This window comes from Vulpes vulpes, chromosome 8 (assembly GCF_048418805.1).
Source record: "Vulpes vulpes isolate BD-2025 chromosome 8, VulVul3, whole genome shotgun sequence".
Lineage (NCBI taxonomy): Eukaryota > Metazoa > Chordata > Mammalia > Carnivora > Canidae > Vulpes > Vulpes vulpes.
Window position 1 is genome coordinate 112,083,981 of NC_132787.1, and position 20,721 is coordinate 112,104,701.

Here is a 20,721-nt window from a genome sequence, read left to right on the forward strand (position 1 = left end):
CGTGGGACTCTGAGCCTGCGTCTCCAGGACCACGCCCGGGGCTGAAGCTGGACCTCGACCGCCGGGCCACCCGGCCGTTCCCGCAAGTTGGCCTTTTTTTTTCTTTTCTTTTCTTGGAAGGTTTGTTTGTTTGGATGTTTGGATGTTTGGATGTTTGGATGTTTGGATGGGTGGATGGATGGATGGATGGATGGATGGACTTGCTTATTTGCTTATTTGCTTACTTTTTATTCGTTCATTCATTCATTATTCATTGTTCTTTCTTTCTTTCTTTCTTTCTTTCTTTCTTTCTTTCTTACTTTCTTTCTTTAGTCAGAGACGGAGAGACGGAGTATCAGGCTCCATCCAGGACGCCCGACGTGGGACTCTGAGCCCGCATCTCCAGGACCACGCCCTGGGCTGAAGGCGGAGCTCGACTGCCCGGGCCACCCGCCGTTGCCGCAAGTTGGCCTTTTTTATTTATTTATTTTTTTTTTAGTTTTTCTTTTTCTTTCTTTTTTTCTTTCTTTCTTTCTTTCTTTCTTTTCTTCTTTCTTTTTTTTTGTTTTTAGATTTCTATTTATTTATGATAGTCACTCACACACACACACACACACACACACACACACACACAGAGAGACAGACACAGAGACAGAGACACACGCAGAGGGAGAAGCAGGCTCCATACACTGGGAGCCCGATGTGGGATTCGATCCCGGGCGTCTCTAACGCACCCCTCTTACTCCCCATTGCTTCCCCCAAGGCCTTGCGTGTTCCTCTGCTCCCCGCACGCGACCTCGTGCTCTACGTCTATGTCTAGACGACACCCTACCGTATCCACCTAGGGAATAAGCTAAGACGGGGCCGATTCTCATGGGACCGTTCTTGTGCTGAGGACGTGTTCTTGTCTGCTGTAGCAGTGGCGACAAAGCGGAGGGCCCCTCTCCCTGCGCACACGGTGCCGGGGCGTGGGGACGTGAGGCAGGAAGGACAGCTTTGGGGTTGTGGACATTTTTTTTTTTAAAGAATTATTTATTTATTTATTTATTTATTTATTTATTTATTTATTTATGATAGAGAAAGAGAGAGAGAGAGAGAGAGAGAGAGGCAGAGACACAGGAGGAGGGAGAAGCAGGTTCCATGCCGGGAGCCCGACGTGGGACTCGATCCCGGGACTCCAGGATCGCGCTCTGGGCCAAAAGCAGGCGCTAAACCGCTGAGCCACCCAGGGATCCCCTTGCGGACATTTCTACAACCGATCGGGAACGACGCCCGCCGTCCGGTGTCCCGGATCTTTGGGGGTGAGGGCTCCAGGACGCCTCGGATGACGTTTCCAAGTGCGCCCTTCCCGGGGGCTGGAACCGGAACCGGAACCGGAACCAGGGCGGCATGGGTAGTTCGGAAGACGCTGCCGCCGCCGCCGGCGGCCGGTGCGCCCCCTAGCGGTGCAGATGTCCCCGTCCCGGGGAGGGGGAGGGGGAGCGAAACATCCCTAAGGAAGGCCCCGCTTGGGCGCCCGACGTTTTCCTGAGTCGGGAAACGCTACTGGACCTGGGTGGATCCGGACCAGGCTGTGTCCCAGCTGCCCTGCGATCCCATAAGACTAACACCTGGACTCCCCGGGCGGGCGAGCCAGCTTTCTGGCCCTGCCTGCCTGAGCCTACCTCTCTATCTCTGGCATCCAACTTGCAACTTCAAGTCCCTGAGGTCGAGACCTTCGGCTCTCTGGGTCCTGCTAGTAACCCAAACAGACAGACACGTTTGCCATGCCATGCCATGCCATGCCATGCCATGCCATGCCATTCCATTCCATTCCATTCCATTCCATACCATACCACTTGCAATCAGGCATCTGCGAAATGAATATTGAGCAAGGGAATTCTCAGCCTTGAACGTTTCTGGGCCCCGCTCCCTTGGCTTTCGCACCGGCCAAAGGTCCAAAGGGCTCCGAGAAACCTCAGCACACGGGCTCTGTTTCCGTCCCTCTGAACACACGTTGCCTGTCTGTCTCCCTTATAATACAGAAACGGGGACGCTTGGGTGGCTCCGTGTGGAGCATCTGCCTTAGGGGCACGTCGTGATCACAGGATCCGGGGATCCAGGCCCACATCGAGCTCCTTGCATTGGAGCCTGCTTCTCCCTCTGCCTAGGTCTCTGCCCCTTTCTCTCTCTCTCTCTCTCTCTCTCTCTCAAAATCCAGTAAAAATAGAAAGGAAAGAAAGAAAGAAAGAAGAAAGAAAGAAATAAAGAAAGAAAGAAAGAAAGAAAGAAAGAAAGAAAGAAAAGAAAATTCCCTACGTTCGGACTTCCAGGTCACCCCATCAGAAAGATGCCTCGTGGGATGGGACCCAAGAGGTGGTCCAGAGAAATAAGGACCCGACTCCCCCCCCACACACACACACACTTCCCATGAGTCCAAATCATGAAGAAGACGGGGAAAGCAGGCCAGGCAGGCAGGCACCAGAAATCCGAAGTCCGCACGCACGCACACACGCACGAGCACCAGAACCGATGCCCAACCCACTGCCTGCGTCTCCACCTCTCTCAGAGGGCTGAAAGGCAACCACGGACAAGGCCTGTTTTCCAGGAGGAAGCCGACATGAAGGAACAGGCGGCGTTGGAGGCGGAAGGCTGGAAGGTTGACGGATAGAGAAAGGAAAAGAGGGACAAGAGGGACGGGTGGACACCTGGGTGGCTCAGTGGTTGGGCGGCTGCCTTCCTCTCAGGGTGTGATGCGGGGGGGCGGGGGGTTGGGGAGGTGGAAGGGATACCCTGGGGCCCTGTGCCCGCATCCGGTTCCCTGCCTGCGTGGAGCCTGCTTCTCCCTCTGCCTGTGTCTCTGTCTGCCTCTCTCTGTGTCTCTCAGGAGTAAATAAAGAAATCCTTAAAAAAAAAAAGGAATAAAATAAAAACCTTTAAATCTGTCTCAGTCCTGGCGGGGGCGGGGACTGCCTTGCCGCCTCTGCGCCTCAGCCTCCCCCGCGGCCCCCGCACCCCCCCCCCCCCCGGTTCTGCAACACTCCTGTGGATGGAGTGGTCAACTCCTCTGCCATCATCCCGGGTGCCTCCAACGCCATCGCCGCCCCCCCTCCTCATCCCGCCGCCCCCTGTAAGGAGCAAAAATCACCCGAGCCATTGGGCCACCACGGGAGCCTGACAGTGGGAGTGGGGAACACATAGATTGAGTTTTTAGAGGACGCGGGGCGGCGGGGCGGAGGGGCCGCGGGGGGGGGGGGGCTGGGGCGACATCTACGCCTTTGGAGCCAATGCATGGTTGTTGGTTTCCTTTATTTTTTGGAGGGGGGGTGCGGTGGAGTTTGAAGATATTTCTTTATTAGGATGCTCACCAGAATGACAGGCTGGCACTGTCCGTCTGATGTGATAAAGGATACATACATCTGATCCGATTCTGGCAGGAAACAGGCGTAAGGCCTCTCAGACCTGGTACCGAGCGTCCGTGAAAGACGACTCCATTCACCAGAGAGCATGTTTCCTTGATTCCGAGGTCTCTGCTGTAGCTTCCGGTCACGTCCCGTGACTTGCTCAGACTTCATTCCGGCATCATCAGTGGACCCTCTCTTTCTTTCTTTCTTTCTTTCTTTCTTTCTTTCTTTCTTTCTTTTTCTTTTCTTTTCTTTTTTTTCCCTAGCCACTTCTCAACTCCTTACGTCAGCTGCCGCCTGTCTGACTCACCCAGGTAGCCTCGAATTCTGCAGCACATCTCTTTGGTAGGCTGCTGCCCTGCCACCCTCAGGGGCATGGGTTGGGATTTGGGGGGGGAAGGGGAACGACGTCACGTTACCGAAGCAGACGGCAGGAGCGTATTGGCAAATGACACTAGGACACCCGGACACCCCGCAGGCCCGCCCGAGGGCCTGCTTGGAGCGCACGAACACACGTAGGGCACGTTCTTCTCTTCACGCGGCGCGGCGCGGCAGGCAGCGGAAGGTGCGGGATGACCTCCAGGGGCTCGGCGTCTGCAGCCAGCCATCAGGATGAACTCAGGGATGCCTCCGTGGAGGGTTTTGGTGGCTCCGTGAGCTCCTTTCCGAAGCTGCTTGTAGTTACAGGACTGCTGAACAAGCGTCCAGGAGTTTCTTGGTGAGGTGGGCATCTGCCACGGGGTAGGCCTTCGGATTTACATCGGCCTCAGTCATCTCTGCGTATCCGCGGTCCCTGTGGGTTTCCTGTAAAAAGACGTGTCCTGGGAGCTATCACCGTCACACTTCATACGGATGACCAGCTTTGCCCCCACCCACCCCCACCCCCGCCGACCTTGGGGTTGGGGTGGGCGGTGGGATGCGCTGTGCTCCCGTCACAGTTTGTGGGCCCTGGAATGGTGGTGATCGAGATACACCCCTCCGCCACCTCATTACAAAGAAACAAGACACTGTGGTGTCTTGCTAGACCCCACAGGCACAGCAAAGAAAAGGAGAACTACTTATCCCCTTGTTCCACCGGGACCGACCCGGATGGATGCCCGAGGGTCCAGGCCCCGAGGGACGGGCGTACTCAACTTTTGCTGTAAACTCAACGGATTAGTTAAGTTGTGCCTCTGAGGATTTGTCCACGGAAACTACTCCAAATGATCGATTTTGTCTGTCTCGTGTACTTTTCCTTGTTACGAGCAAGCAGGTAAAAGAAAGAAAGAAAGAAAGAAAGAAAGAAAGAAAGAAAGAAAGAGAGAAAGAAAGAAAGAAAAAGATGAAAAAAGGTCTATAGGTTAAACTTTTACAATACCTTCCCAACTCTTTGGTGACCTGGAACTTTGAAGGTGTAACTAGCTTAATTGATAAATTGGGTTCAGTTCACCGGATACCTGGCATCTGTCTTTCCAACAGAAGGTAAAATACTAGAGTGTGAGTCAATGAGACACCCAAGGTGGTTTTTTTTGTTCGGTGGTGTTGTGTTTTCCTCCTCCACCCCTTGCCCTTTTCTTCCTTCCCCCCCTCCCCCCACCTCAGTTTTTGTGTTTCTCTTTTGTCTGATTCAGGAAACCTGCCGATACCTGGGTGTGTTAGTAAACGTGTTTCAGGTTTGTTTGTTTCTTTTTTCCTTCCTCTTTTTTTTAAATTTTAATTCACAATTCATGAGACATACATATACACACACACACACACACACACACAGGAAGAGACACAGGCAGAGGGAGAAGCGGGCTCCCTGCAGGAACCCCCGATGTAGGACTCGATCCCGGGACTCCAGGATCGCGCTCTGGGCCAAAAGCAGGCGCTAAACCGCTGAGCCACCCAGGGATCCCCTTGCGGACATTTCTACAACCGATCGGGAACGACGCCCGCCGTCCGGTGTCCCGGATCTTTGGGGGTGAGGGCTCCAGGACGCCTCGGATGACGTTTCCAAGTGCGCCCTTCCCGGGGGCTGGAACCGGAACCGGAACCGGAACCGGGGCGGCATGGGTAGTTCGGAAGACGCTGCCGCCGGCGGCGGCGGCCGGTGCGCCCCCTAGCGGTGCAGATGTCCCCGTCCCGGGGAGGGGGAGGGGGAGCGAAACATCCCTAAGGAAGGCCCCGCTTGGGCGCCCGACGTTTTCCTGAGTCGGGAAACGCTACTGGACCTGGGTGGATCCGGACCAGGCTGTGTCCCAGCTGCCCTGCGATCCCATAAGACTAACACCTGGACTCCCCGGGCGGGCGAGCCAGCTTTCTGGCCCTGCCTGCCTGAGCCTACCTCTCTATCTCTGGCATCCAACTTGCAACTTCAAGTCCCTGAGGTCGAGACCTTCGGCTCTCTGGGTCCTGCTAGTAACCCAAACAGACAGACACGTTTGCCATGCCATGCCATGCCATGCCATGCCATGCCATGCCATGCCATTCCATTCCATTCCATTCCATTCCATACCATACCACTTGCAATCAGGCATCTGCGAAATGAATATTGAGCAAGGGAATTCTCAGCCTTGAACGTTTCTGGGCCCCGCTCCCTTGGCTTTCGCACCGGCCAAAGGTCCAAAGGGCTCCGAGAAACCTCAGCACACGGGCTCTGTTTCCGTCCCTCTGAACACACGTTGCCTGTCTGTCTCCCTTATAATACAGAAACGGGGACGCTTGGGTGGCTCCGTGTGGAGCATCTGCCTTAGGGGCACGTCGTGATCACAGGATCCGGGGATCCAGGCCCACATCGAGCTCCTTGCATTGGAGCCTGCTTCTCCCTCTGCCTAGGTCTCTGCCCCTTTCTCTCTCTCTCTCTCTCTCTCAAAATCCGGTAAAAATAGAAAGGAAAGAAAGAAAGAAAGAAAGAAAGAAAGAAAGAAAGAAAGAAAGAAAGAAGAAAGAAAGAAAGAAAGAAAGAAAGAAAGAAAGAAAGAAAGAAAAGAAAATTCCCTACGTTCGGACTTCCAGGTCACCCCATCAGAAAGATGCCTCGTGGGATGGGACCCAAGAGGTGGTCCAGAGAAATAAGGACCCGACTCCCCCCCCACACACACACACACTTCCCATGAGTCCAAATCATGAAGAAGACGGGGAAAGCAGGCCAGGCAGGCAGGCACCAGAAATCCGAAGTCCGCACGCACGCACACACGCACGAGCACCAGAACCGATGCCCAACCCACTGCCTGCGTCTCCACCTCTCTCAGAGGGCTGAAAGGCAACCACGGACAAGGCCTGTTTTCCAGGAGGAAGCCGACAACAGGCGGCGTTGGAGGCGGAAGGCTGGAAGGTTGACGGATAGAGAAAGGAAAAGAGGGACAAGAGGGACGGGTGGACACCTGGGTGGCTCAGTGGTTGGGCGGCTGCCTTCCTCTCAGGGTGTGATGCGGGGGGGCGGGGGGTTGGGGAGGTGGAAGGGATACCCTGGGGCCCTGTGCCCGCATCCGGTTCCCTGCCTGCGTGGAGCCTGCTTCTCCCTCTGCCTGTGTCTCTGTCTGCCTCTCTCTGTGTCTCTCAGGAGTAAATAAAGAAATCCTTAAAAAAAAAAGGAATAAAATAAAAACCTTTAAATCTGTCTCAGTCCTGGCGGGGGCGGGGACTGCCTTGCCGCCTCTGCGCCTCAGCCTCCCCCGCGGCCCCCGCACCCCCCCCCCCCCGGTTCTGCAACACTCCTGTGGATGGAGTGGTCAACTCCTCTGCCATCATCCCGGGTGCCTCCAACGCCATCGCCGCCCCCCCTCCTCATCCCGCCGCCCCCCTGTAAGGAGCAAAAATCACCCGAGCCATTGGGCCACCACGGGAGCCTGACAGTGGGAGTGGGGAACACATAGATTGAGTTTTTAGAGGACGCGGGGCGGCGGGGCGGAGGGGCCGCGGGGGGGGGGGCTGGGGCGACATCTACGCCTTTGGAGCCAATGCATGGTTGTTGGTTTCCTTTATTTTTTGGAGGGGGGGTGCGGTGGAGTTTGAAGATATTTCTTTATTAGGATGCTCACCAGAATGACAGGCTGGCACTGTCCGTCTGATGTGATAAAGGATACATACATCTGATCCGATTCTGGCAGGAAACAGGCGTAAGGCCTCTCAGACCTGGTACCGAGCGTCCGTGAAAGACGACTCCATTCACCAGAGAGCATGTTTCCTTGATTCCGAGGTCTCTGCTGTAGCTTCCGGTCACGTCCCGTGACTTGCTCAGACTTCATTCCGGCATCATCAGTGGACCCTCTCTTTCTTTCTTTCTTTCTTTCTTTCTTTCTTTCTTTCTTTCTTTCTTTTTCTTTTCTTTTCTTTTTTTTCCCTAGCCTCTTCTCAACTCCTTACGTCAGCTGCCGCCTGTCTGACTCACCCAGGTAGCCTCGAATTCTGCAGCACATCTCTTTGGTAGGCTGCTGCCCTGCCACCCTCAGGGGCATGGGTTGGGATTTGGGGGGGGAAGGGGAACGACGTCACGTTACCGAAGCAGACGGCAGGAGCGTATTGGCAAATGACACTAGGACACCCGGACACCCCGCAGGCCCGCCCGAGGGCCTGCTTGGAGCGCACGAACACACGTAGGGCACGTTCTTCTCTTCACGCGGCGCGGCGCGGCAGGCAGCGGAAGGTGCGGGATGACCTCCAGGGGCTCGGCGTCTGCAGCCAGCCATCAGGATGAACTCAGGGATGCCTCCGTGGAGGGTTTTGGTGGCTCCGTGAGCTCCTTTCCGAAGCTGCTTGTAGTTACAGGACTGCTGAACAAGCGTCCAGGAGTTTCTTGGTGAGGTGGGCATCTGCCACGGGGTAGGCCTTCGGATTTACATCGGCCTCAGTCATCTCTGCGTATCCGCAGTCCCTGTGGGTTTCCTGTAAAAAGACGTGTCCTGGGAGCTATCACCGTCACACTTCATACGGATGACCAGCTTTGCCCCCACCCACCCCCACCCCCGCCGACCTTGGGGTTGGGGTGGGCGGTGGGATGCGCTGTGCTCCCGTCACAGTTTGTGGGCCCTGGAATGGTGGTGATCGAGATACACCCCTCCGCCACCTCATTACAAAGAAACAAGACACTGTGGTGTCTTGCTAGACCCCACAGGCACAGCAAAGAAAAGGAGAACTACTTATCCCCTTGTTCCACCGGGACCGACCCGGATGGATGCCCGAGGGTCCAGGCCCCGAGGGACGGGCGTACTCAACTTTTGCTGTAAACTCAACGGATTAGTTAAGTTGTGCCTCTGAGGATTTGTCCACGGAAACTACTCCAAATGATCGATTTTGTCTGTCTCGTGTACTTTTCCTTGTTACGAGCAAGCAGGTAAAAGAAAGAAAGAAAGAAAGAAAGAAAGAAAGAAAGAAAGAAAGAAAGAAAGAAAGAAAGAAAAAGATGAAAAAAGGTCTATAGGTTAAACTTTTACAATACCTTCCCAACTCTTTGGTGACCTGGAACTTTGAAGGTGTAACTAGCTTAATTGATAAATTGGGTTCAGTTCACCGGATACCTGGCATCTGTCTTTCCAACAGAAGGTAAAATACTAGAGTGTGAGTCAATGAGACACCCAAGGTGGTTTTTTTTGTTCGGTGGTGTTGTGTTTTCCTCCTCCACCCCTTGCCCTTTTCTTCCTTCCCCCCCTCCCCCCACCTCAGTTTTTGTGTTTCTCTTTTGTCTGATTCAGGAAACCTGCCGATACCTGGGTGTGTTAGTAAACGTGTTTCAGGTTTGTTTGTTTCTTTTTTCCTTCCTCTTTTTTTTAAATTTTAATTCACAATTCATGAGACATACATATACACACACACACACACACACACAGGAAGAGACACAGGCAGAGGGAGAAGCGGGCTCCCTGCAGGAACCCCCGATGTAGGACTCGATCCCGGGACTCCAGGATCGCGCTCTGGGCCAAAAGCAGGCGCTAAACCGCTGAGCCACCCAGGGATCCCCTTGCGGACATTTCTACAACCGATCGGGAACGACGCCCGCCGTCCGGTGTCCCGGATCTTTGGGGGTGAGGGCTCCAGGACGCCTCGGATGACGTTTCCAAGTGCGCCCTTCCCGGGGGCTGGAACCGGAACCGGAACCGGAACCGGGGCGGCATGGGTAGTTCGGAAGACGCTGCCGCCGCCGGCGTCGGCCGGTGCGCCCCCTAGCGGTGCAGATGTCCCCGTCCCGGGGAGGGGGAGGGGGATGGGGAGCGAAACATCCCTAAGGAAGGCCCCGCTTGGGCGCCCGACGTTTTCCTGAGTCGGGAAACGCTACTGGACCTGGGTGGATCCGGACCAGGCTGTGTCCCAGCTGCCCTGCGATCCCATATGCCTCACACCTGGACTCCCCGGGCGGGCGAGCCAGCTTTCTGGCCCTGCCTGCCTGAGCCTACCTCTCTATCTCTGGCATCCAACTTGCAACTTCAAGTCCCTGAGGTCGAGACCTTCGGCTCCCTGGGTCCTGCTAGTAACCCAAACAGACAGACACGTTTGCCATGCCATGCCATGCCATGCCATGCCATGCCATTCCATTCCATTCCATTCCATTCCATTCCATTCCATTCCATACCATACCACTTGCAATCAGGCATCTGCGAAATGAATATTGAGCAAGGGAATTCTCAGCCTTGAACGTTTCTGGGCCCCGCTCCCTTGGCTTTCGCACCGGCCAAAGGTCCAAAGGGCTCCGAGAAACCTCAGCACACGGGCTCTGTTTCCGTCCCTCTGAACACACGTTGCCTGTCTGTCTCCCTTATAATACAGAAACGGGGACGCTTGGGTGGCTCCGTGTGGAGCATCTGCCTTAGGGGCACGTCGTGATCACAGGATCCGGGGATCCAGGCCCACATCGAGCTCCTTGCATTGGAGCCTGCTTCTCCCTCTGCCTAGGTCTCTGCCCCTTTCTCTCTCTCTCTCTCTCTCTCTCAAAATCCGGTAAAAATAGAAAGGAAAGAAAGAAAGAAAGAAAGAAAGAAAGAAAGAAAGAAGAAAGAAAGAAAGAAAGAAAGAAAGAAAGAAAGAAAGAAAGAAAGAAAGAAAGAAAGAAAGAAAAGAAAATTCCCTACGTTCGGACTTCCAGGTCACCCCATCAGAAAGATGCCTCGTGGGATGGGACCCAAGAGGTGGTTCAGAGAAATAAGGACCCGACTCCCCCCCCACACACACACACTTCCCATGAGTCCAAATCATGAAGAAGACGGGGAAAGCAGGCCAGGCAGGCAGACACCAGAAATCCGAAGTCCGCACGCACGCACGCACGCACGCACGCAGGAGCACCAGAACCGATGCCCAACCCACTGCCTGCGTCTCCACCTCTCTCAGAGGGCTGAAAGGCAACCACGGACAAGGCCTGTTTTCCAGGAGGAAGCCGACATGAAGGAACAGGCGGCGTTGGAGGCGGAAGGCTGGAAGGTTGACGGATAGAGAAAGGAAAAGAGGGACAAGAGGGACGGGTGGACACCTGGGTGGCTCAGTGGTTGGGCGGCTGCCTTCCTCTCAGGGTGTGATGCGGGGGGGGCGGGGGGTTGGGGAGGTGGAAGGGATACCCTGGGGTCCTGTGCCCGCATCCGGTTCCCTGCCTGCGTGGAGCCTGCTTCTCCCTCTGCCTGTGTCTCTGTCTGCCTCTCTCTGTGTCTCTCAGGAGTAAATAAAGAAATCCTTAAAAAAAAAAAGGAATAAAATAAAAACCTTTAAATCTGTCTCAGTCCTGGCGGGGGCGGGGACTGCCTTGCCGCCTCTGCGCCTCAGCCTCCCGCGCGGCCCCCGCACCCCCCCCCCGTTTCTGCAACACTCCTGTGGATGGAGTGGTCAACTCCTCTGCCATCATCCCGGGTGCCTCCAACGCCATCGCCGCCCCCCCTCCTCATCCCGTCGCCCCCCTGTAAGGAGCAAAAATCACCCGAGCCATTGAGCCACCACGGGAGCCTGACAGTGGGAGTGGGGAACACATAGATTGAGTTTTTAGAGGACGCGGGGCGGCGGGGCAGAGGGGCGGCGGGGGGGGGCGGCTGGGGCGACATCTACGCCTTTGGAGCCAATGCATGGTTGTTGGTTTCCTTTATTTTTTGGAGGGGGGGTGCGGTGGAGTTTGAAGATATTTCTTTATTAGGATGCTCACCAGAATGACAGGCTGGCACTGTCCGTCTGATGTGATAAAGGATACATACATCTGATCCGATTCTGGCAGGAAACAGGCGTAAGGCCTCTCAGACCTGGTACCGAGCGTCCGTGAAAGACGACTCCATTCACCAGAGAGCATGTTTCCTTGATTCCGAGGTCTCTGCTGTAGCTTCCGGTCACGTCCCGTGACTTGCTCAGACTTCATTCCGGCATCATCAGTGGACCCTCTCTTTCTTTCTTTCTTTCTTTCTTTCTTTCTTTCTTTCTTTCTTTCTTTTTCTTTTCTTTTCTTTTTTTTCCCTAGCCACTTCTCAACTCCTTACGTCAGCTGCCGCCTGTCTGACTCACCCAGGTAGCCTCGAATTCTGCAGCACATCTCTTTGGTAGGCTGCTGCCCTGCCACCCTCAGGGGCATGGGTTGGGATTTGGGGGGGGAAGGGGAACGACGTCACGTTACCGAAGCAGACGGCAGGAGCGTATTGGCAAATGACACTAGGACACCCGGACACCCCGCAGGCCCGCCCGAGGGCCTGCTTGGAGCGCACGAACACACGTAGGGCACGTTCTTCTCTTCACGCGGCGCGGCGCGGCAGGCAGCGGAAGGTGCGGGATGACCTCCAGGGGCTCGGCGTCTGCAGCCAGCCATCAGGATGAACTCAGGGATGCCTCCGTGGAGGGTTTTGGTGGCTCCGTGAGCTCCTTTCCGAAGCTGCTTGTAGTTACAGGACTGCTGAACAAGCGTCCAGGAGTTTCTTGGTGAGGTGGGCATCTGCCACGGGGTAGGCCTTCGGATTTACATCGGCCTCAGTCATCTCTGCGTATCCGCGGTCCCTGTGGGTTTCCTGTAAAAAGACGTGTCCTGGGAGCTATCACCGTCACACTTCATACGGATGACCAGCTTTGCCCCCACCCACCCCCACCCCCGCCGACCTTGGGGTTGGGGTGGGCGGTGGGATGCGCTGTGCTCCCGTCACAGTTTGTGGGCCCTGGAATGGTGGTGATCGAGATACACCCCTCCGCCACCTCATTACAAAGAAACAAGACACTGTGGTGTCTTGCTAGACCCCACAGGCACAGCAAAGAAAAGGAGAACTACTTATCCCCTTGTTCCACCGGGACCGACCCGGATGGATGCCCGAGGGTCCAGGCCCCGAGGGACGGGCGTACTCAACTTTTGCTGTAAACTCAACGGATTAGTTAAGTTGTGCCTCTGAGGATTTGTCCACGGAAACTACTCCAAATGATCGATTTTGTCTGTCTCGTGTACTTTTCCTTGTTACGAGCAAGCAGGTGAAAGAAAGAAAGAAAGAAAGAAAGAAAGAAAGAAAGAGAGAAAGAAAGAGAGAAAGAAAGAAAGAAAAAGATGAAAAAAGGTCTATAGGTTAAACTTTTACAATACCTTCCCAACTCTTTGGTGACCTGGAACTTTGAAGGTGTAACTAGCTTAATTGATAAATTGGGTTCAGTTCACCGGATACCTGGCATCTGTCTTTCCAACAGAAGGTAAAATACTAGAGTGTGAGTCAATGAGACACCCAAGGTGGTTTTTTTTGTTCGGTGGTGTTGTGTTTTCCTCCTCCACCCCTTGCCCTTTTCTTCCTTCCCCCCCTCCCCCCACCTCAGTTTTTGTGTTTCTCTTTTGTCTGATTCAGGAAACCTGCCGATACCTGGGTGTGTTAGTAAACGTGTTTCAGGTTTGTTTGTTTCTTTTTTCCTTCCTCTTTTTTTTAAATTTTAATTCACAATTCATGAGACATACATATACACACACACACACACACACACAGGAAGAGACACAGGCAGAGGGAGAAGCGGGCTCCCTGCAGGAACCCCCGATGTAGGACTCGATCCCGGGACTCCAGGATCGCGCTCTGGGCCAAAAGCAGGCGCTAAACCGCTGAGCCACCCAGGGATCCCCTTGCGGACATTTCTACAACCGATCGGGAACGACGCCCGCCGTCCGGTGTCCCGGATCTTTGGGGGTGAGGGCTCCAGGACGCCTCGGATGACGTTTCCAAGTGCGCCCTTCCCGGGGGCTGGAACCGGAACCGGAACCGGAACCGGGGCGGCATGGGTAGTTCGGAAGACGCTGCCGCCGGCGGCGGCGGCCGGTGCGCCCCCTAGCGGTGCAGATGTCCCCGTCCCGGGGAGGGGGAGGGGGAGCGAAACATCCCTAAGGAAGGCCCCGCTTGGGCGCCCGACGTTTTCCTGAGTCGGGAAACGCTACTGGACCTGGGTGGATCCGGACCAGGCTGTGTCCCAGCTGCCCTGCGATCCCATAAGACTCACACCTGGACTCCCCGGGCGGGCGAGCCAGCTTTCTGGCCCTGCCTGCCTGAGCCTACCTCTCTATCTCTGGCATCCAACTTGCAACTTCAAGTCCCTGAGGTCGAGACCTTCGGCTCTCTGGGTCCTGCTAGTAACCCAAACAGACAGACACGTTTGCCATGCCATGCCATGCCATGCCATGCCATGCCATGCCATTCCATTCCATTCCATTCCATTCCATACCATACCACTTGCAATCAGGCATCTGCGAAATGAATATTGAGCAAGGGAATTCTCAGCCTTGAACGTTTCTGGGCCCCGCTCCCTTGGCTTTCGCACCGGCCAAAGGTCCAAAGGGCTCCGAGAAACCTCAGCACACGGGCTCTGTTTCCGTCCCTCTGAACACACGTTGCCTGTCTGTCTCCCTTATAATACAGAAACGGGGACGCTTGGGTGGCTCCGTGTGGAGCATCTGCCTTAGGGGCACGTCGTGATCACAGGATCCGGGGATCCAGGCCCACATCGAGCTCCTTGCATTGGAGCCTGCTTCTCCCTCTGCCTAGGTCTCTGCCCCTTTCTCTCTCTCTCTCTCTCTCTCTCTCTCTCTCTCTCTCAAAATCCAGTAAAAATAGAAAGGAAAGAAAGAAAGAAAGAAGAAAGAAAGAAAGAAAGAAAGAAAGAAAGAAAGAAAGAAAGAAAAGAAAATTCCCTACGTTCGGACTTCCAGGTCACCCCATCAGAAAGATGCCTCGTGGGATGGGACCCAAGAGGTGGTCCAGAGAAATAAGGACCCGACTCCCCCCCACACACACACACACTTCCCATGAGTCCAAATCATGAAGAAGACGGGGAAAGCAGGCCAGGCAGGCAGACACCAGAAATCCGAAGTCCGCACGCACGCACGCACGCACGAGCACCAGAACCGATGCCCAACCCACTGCCTGCGTCTCCACCTCTCTCAGAGGGCTGAAAGGCAACCACGGACAAGGCCTGTTTTCCAGGAGGAAGCCGACATGAAGGAACAGGCGGCGTTGGAGGCGGAAGGCTGGAAGGTTGACGGATAGAGAAAGGAAAAGAGGGACAAGAGGGACGGGTGGACACCTGGGTGGCTCAGTGGTTGGGCGGCTGCTTTCCTCTCAGGGTGTGATGCGGGAGGGGGCGGGGGGTTGGGGAGGTGGAAGGGATACCCTGGGGTCCTGTGCCCGCATCCGGTTCCCTGCCTGCGTGGAGCCTGCTTCTCCCTCTGCCTGTGTCTCTGTCTGCCTCTCTCTGTGTCTCTCAGGAGTAAATAAAGAAATCCTTAAAAAAAAAAAGGAATAAAATAAAAACCTTTAAATCTGTCTCAGTCCTGGCGGGGGCGGGGACTGCCTTGCCGCCTCTGCGCCTCAGCCTCCCCCGCGGCCCCCGCACCCCCCCCCGTTTCTGCAACACTCCTGTGGATGGAGTGGTCAACTCCTCTGCCATCATCCCGGGTGCCTCCAACACCATCGCCGCCCCCCCTCCTCATCCCGCCGCCCCCCTGTAAGGAGCAAAAATCACCCGAGCCATTGGGCCACCACGGGAGCCTGACAGTGGGAGTGGGGAACACATAGATTGAGTTTTTAGAGGACGCGGGGCGGCGGGGCGGAGGGGCGGCGGGGGGGGGGCGGCTGGGGCGACATCTACGCCTTTGGAGCCAATGCATGGTTGTTGGTTTCCTTTATTTTTTGGAGGGGGGGTGCGGTGGAGTTTGAAGATATTTCTTTATTAGGATGCTCACCAGAATGACAGTTCCTCCTGGCACTGTCCGTCTGATGTGATAAAGGATACATACATCTGATCCGATTCTGGCAGGAAACAGGCGTAAGGCCTCTCAGACCTGGTACCGAGCGTCCGTGAAAGACGACTCCATTCACCAGAGAGCATGTTTCCTTGATTCCGAGGTCTCTGCTGTAGCTTCCGGTCACGTCCCGTGACTTGCTCAGACTTCATTCCGGCATCATCAGTGGACCCTCTCTTTCTTTCTTTCTTTCTTTCTTTCTTTCTTTCTTTCTTTTTCTTTTCTTTTCTTTTTTTTCCCTAGCCACTTCTCAACTCCTTACGTCAGCTGCCGCCTGTCTGACTCACCCAGGTAGCCTCGAATTCTGCAGCACATCTCTTTGGTAGGCTGCTGCCCTGCCACCCTCAGGGGCATGGGTTGGGATTTGGGGGGGGAAGGGGAACGACGTCACGTTACCGAAGCAGACGGCAGGAGCGTATTGGCAAATGACACTAGGACACCCGGACACCCCGCAGGCCCGCCCGAGGGCCTGCTTGGAGCGCAGGAACACACGTAGGGCACGTTCTTCTCTTCACGCGGCGCGGCGCGGCAGGCAGCGGAAGGTGCGGGATGACCTCCAGGGGCTCGGCGTCTGCAGCCAGCCATCAGGATGAACTCAGGGATGCCTCCGTGGAGGGTTTTGGTGGCTCCGTGAGCTCCTTTCCGAAGCTGCTTGTAGTTACAGGACTGCTGAACAAGCGTCCAGGAGTTTCTTGGTGAGGTGGGCATCTGCCACGGGGTAGGCCTTCGGATTTACATCGGCCTCAGTCATCTCTGCGTATCCGCGGTCCCTGTGGGTTTCCTGTAAAAAGACGTGTCCTGGGAGCTATCACCGTCACACTTCATACGGATGACCAGCTTTGCCCCCACCCACCCCCACCCCCGCCGACCTTGGGGTTGGGGTGGGCGGTGGGATGCGCTGTGCTCCCGTCACAGTTTGTGGGCCCTGGAATGGTGGTGATCGAGATACACCCCTCCGCCACCTCATTACAAAGAAACAAGACACTGTGGTGTCTTGCTAGACCCCACAGGCACAGCAAAGAAAAGGAGAACTACTTATCCCCTTGTTCCACCGGGACCGACCCGGATGGATGCCCGAGGGTCCAGGCCCCGAGGGACGGGCGTACTCAACTTTTGCTGTAAACTCAACGGATTAGTTAAGTTGTGCCTCTGAGGATTTGTCCACGGAAACTACTCCAAATGATCGATTTTGTCTGTCTCGTGTACTTTTCCTTGTTACGAGCAAGCAGGTGAAAGAAAGAAAGAAAGAAAGAAAGAAAGAAAGAAAGAGAGAAAGAAAGAGAGAAAGAAAGAAAGAAAAAGATGAAAAAAGGTCTATAGGTTAAACTTTTACAATACCTTCCCAACTCTTTGGTGACCTGGAACTTTGAAGGTGTAACTAGCTTAATTGATAAATTGGGTTCAGTTCACCGGATACCTGGCATCTGTCTTTCCAACAGAAGGTAAAATACTAGAGTGTGAGTCAATGAGACACCCAAGGTGGTTTTTTTTGTTCGGTGGTGTTGTGTTTTCCTCCTCCACCCCTTGCCCTTTTCTTCCTTCCCCCCCTCCCCCCACCTCAGTTTTTGTGTTTCTCTTTTGTCTGATTCAGGAAACCTGCCGATACCTGGGTGTGTTAGTAAACGTGTTTCAGGTTTGTTTGTTTCTTTTTTCCTTCCTCTTTTTTTTAAATTTTAATTCACAATTCATGAGACATACATATACACACACACACACACACACACAGGAAGAGACACAGGCAGAGGGAGAAGCGGGCTCCCTGCAGGAACCCCCGATGTAGGACTCGATCCCGGGACTCCAGGATCGCGCTCTGGGCCAAAAGCAGGCGCTAAACCGCTGAGCCACCCAGGGATCCCCTTGCGGACATTTCTACAACCGATCGGGAACGACGCCCGCCGTCCGGTGTCCCGGATCTTTGGGGGTGAGGGCTCCAGGACGCCTCGGATGACGTTTCCAAGTGCGCCCTTCCCGGGGGCTGGAACCGGAACCGGAACCGGAACCGGGGCGGCATGGGTAGTTCGGAAGACGCTGCCGCCGGCGGCGGCGGCCGGTGCGCCCCCTAGCGGTGCAGATGTCCCCGTCCCGGGGAGGGGGAGGGGGAGCGAAACATCCCTAAGGAAGGCCCCGCTTGGGCGCCCGACGTTTTCCTGAGTCGGGAAACGCTACTGGACCTGGGTGGATCCGGACCAGGCTGTGTCCCAGCTGCCCTGCGATCCCATAAGACTCACACCTGGACTCCCCGGGCGGGCGAGCCAGCTTTCTGGCCCTGCCTGCCTGAGCCTACCTCTCTATCTCTGGCATCCAACTTGCAACTTCAAGTCCCTGAGGTCGAGACCTTCGGCTCTCTGGGTCCTGCTAGTAACCCAAACAGACAGACACGTTTGCCATGCCATGCCATGCCATGCCATGCCATGCCATGCCATTCCATTCCATTCCATTCCATTCCATACCATACCACTTGCAATCAGGCATCTGCGAAATGAATATTGAGCAAGGGAATTCTCAGCCTTGAACGTTTCTGGGCCCCGCTCCCTTGGCTTTCGCACCGGCCAAAGGTCCAAAGGGCTCCGAGAAACCTCAGCACACGGGCTCTGTTTCCGTCCCTCTGAACACACGTTGCCTGTCTGTCTCCCTTATAATACAGAAACGGGGACGCTTGGGTGGCTCCGTGTGGAGCATCTGCCTTAGGGGCACGTCGTGATCACAGGATCCGGGGATCCAGGCCCACATCGAGCTCCTTGCATTGGAGCCTGCTTCTCCCTCTGCCTAGGTCTCTGCCCCTTTCTCTCTCTCTCTCTCTCTCTCTCTCTCTCTCTCTCAAAATCCAGTAAAAATAGAAAGGAAAGAAAGAAAGAAAGAAGAAAGAAAGAAAGAAAGAAAGAAAGAAAGAAAGAAAGAAAGAAAGAAAGAAAAGAAAATTCCCTACGTTCGGACTTCCAGGTCACCCCATCAGAAAGATGCCTCGTGGGATGGGACCCAAGAGGTGGTCCAGAGAAATAAGGACCCGACTCCCCCCCACACACACACACACTTCCCATGAGTCCAAATCATGAAGAAGACGGGGAAAGCAGGCCAGGCAGGCAGACACCAGAAATCCGAAGTCCGCACGCACGCACGCACGCACGAGCACCAGAACCGATGCCCAACCCACTGCCTGCGTCTCCACCTCTCTCAGAGGGCTGAAAGGCAACCACGGACAAGGCCTGTTTTCCAGGAGGAAGCCGACATGAAGGAACAGGCGGCGTTGGAGGCGGAAGGCTGGAAGGTTGACGGATAGAGAAAGGAAAAGAGGGACAAGAGGGACGGGTGGACACCTGGGTGGCTCAGTGGTTGGGCGGCTGCTTTCCTCTCAGGGTGTGATGCGGGAGGGGGCGGGGGGTTGGGGAGGTGGAAGGGATACCCTGGGGTCCTGTGCCCGCATCCGGTTCCCTGCCTGCGTGGAGCCTGCTTCTCCCTCTGCCTGTGTCTCTGTCTGCCTCTCTCTGTGTCTCTCAGGAGTAAATAAAGAAATCCTTAAAAAAAAAAAGGAATAAAATAAAAACCTTTAAATCTGTCTCAGTCCTGGCGGGGGCGGGGACTGCCTTGCCGCCTCTGCGCCTCAGCCTCCCCCGCGGCCCCCGCACCCCCCCCCGTTTCTGCAACACTCCTGTGGATGGAGTGGTCAACTCCTCTGCCATCATCCCGGGTGCCTCCAACACCATCGCCGCCCCCCCTCCTCATCCCGCCGCCCCCCTGTAAGGAGCAAAAATCACCCGAGCCATTGGGCCACCACGGGAGCCTGACAGTGGGAGTGGGGAACACATAGATTGAGTTTTTAGAGGACGCGGGGCGGCGGGGCGGAGGGGCGGCGGGGGGGGGGCGGCTGGGGCGACATCTACGCCTTTGGAGCCAATGCATGGTTGTTGGTTTCCTTTATTTTTTGGAGGGGGGGTGCGGTGGAGTTTGAAGATATTTCTTTATTAGGATGCTCACCAGAATGACAGTTCCTCCTGGCACTGTCCGTCTGATGTGATAAAGGATACATACATCTGATCCGATTCTGGCAGGAAACAGGCGTAAGGCCTCTCAGACCTGGTACCGAGCGTCCGTGAAAGACGACTCCATTCACCAGAGAGCATGTTTCCTTGATTCCGAGGTCTCTGCTGTAGCTTCCGGTCACGTCCCGTGACTTGCTCAGACTTCATTCCGGCATCATCAGTGGACCCTCTCTTTCTTTCTTTCTTTCTTTCTTTCTTTCTTTCTTTCTTTCTTTTTCTTTTCTTTTCTTTTTTTTCCCTAGCCACTTCTCAACTCCTTACGTCAGCTGCCGCCTGTCTGACTCACCCAGGTAGCCTCGAATTCTGCAGCACATCTCTTTGGTAGGCTGCTGCCCTGCCACCCTCAGGGGCATGGGTTGGGATTTGGGGGGGGAAGGGGAACGACGTCACGTTACCGAAGCAGACGGCAGGAGCGTATTGGCAAATGACACTAGGACACCCGGACACCCCGCAGGCCCGCCCGAGGGCCTGCTTGGAGCGCAGGAACACACGTAGGGCACGTTCTTCTCTTCACGCGGCGCGGCGCGGCAGGCAGCGGAAGGTGCGGGATGACCTCCAGGGGCTCGGCGTCTGCAGCCAGCCATCAGGATGAACTCAGGGATGCCTCCGTGGAGGGTTTTGGTGGCTCCGTGAGCTCCTTTCCGAAGCTGCTTGTAGTTACAGGACTGCTGAACAAGCGTCCAGGAGTTTCTTGGTGAGGTGGGCATCTGCCACGGGGTAGGCCTTCGGATTTACATCGGCCTCAGTCATCTCTGCGTATCCGCGGTCCCTGTGGGTTTCCTGTAAAAAGACGTGTCCTGGGAGCTATCACCGTCACACTTCATACGGATGACCAGCTTTGCCCCCACCCACCCCCACCCCCGCCGACCTTGGGGTTGGGGTGGGCGGTGGGATGCGCTGTGCTCCCGTCACAGTTTGTGGGCCCTGGAATGGTGGTGATCGAGATACACCCCTCCGCCACCTCATTACAAAGAAACAAGACACTGTGGTGTCTTGCTAGACCCCACAGGCACAGCAAAGAAAAGGAGAACTACTTATCCCCTTGTTCCACCGGGACCGACCCGGATGGATGCCCGAGGGTCCAGGCCCCGAGGGACGGGCGTACTCAACTTTTGCTGTAAACTCAACGGATTAGTTAAGTTGTGCCTCTGAGGATTTG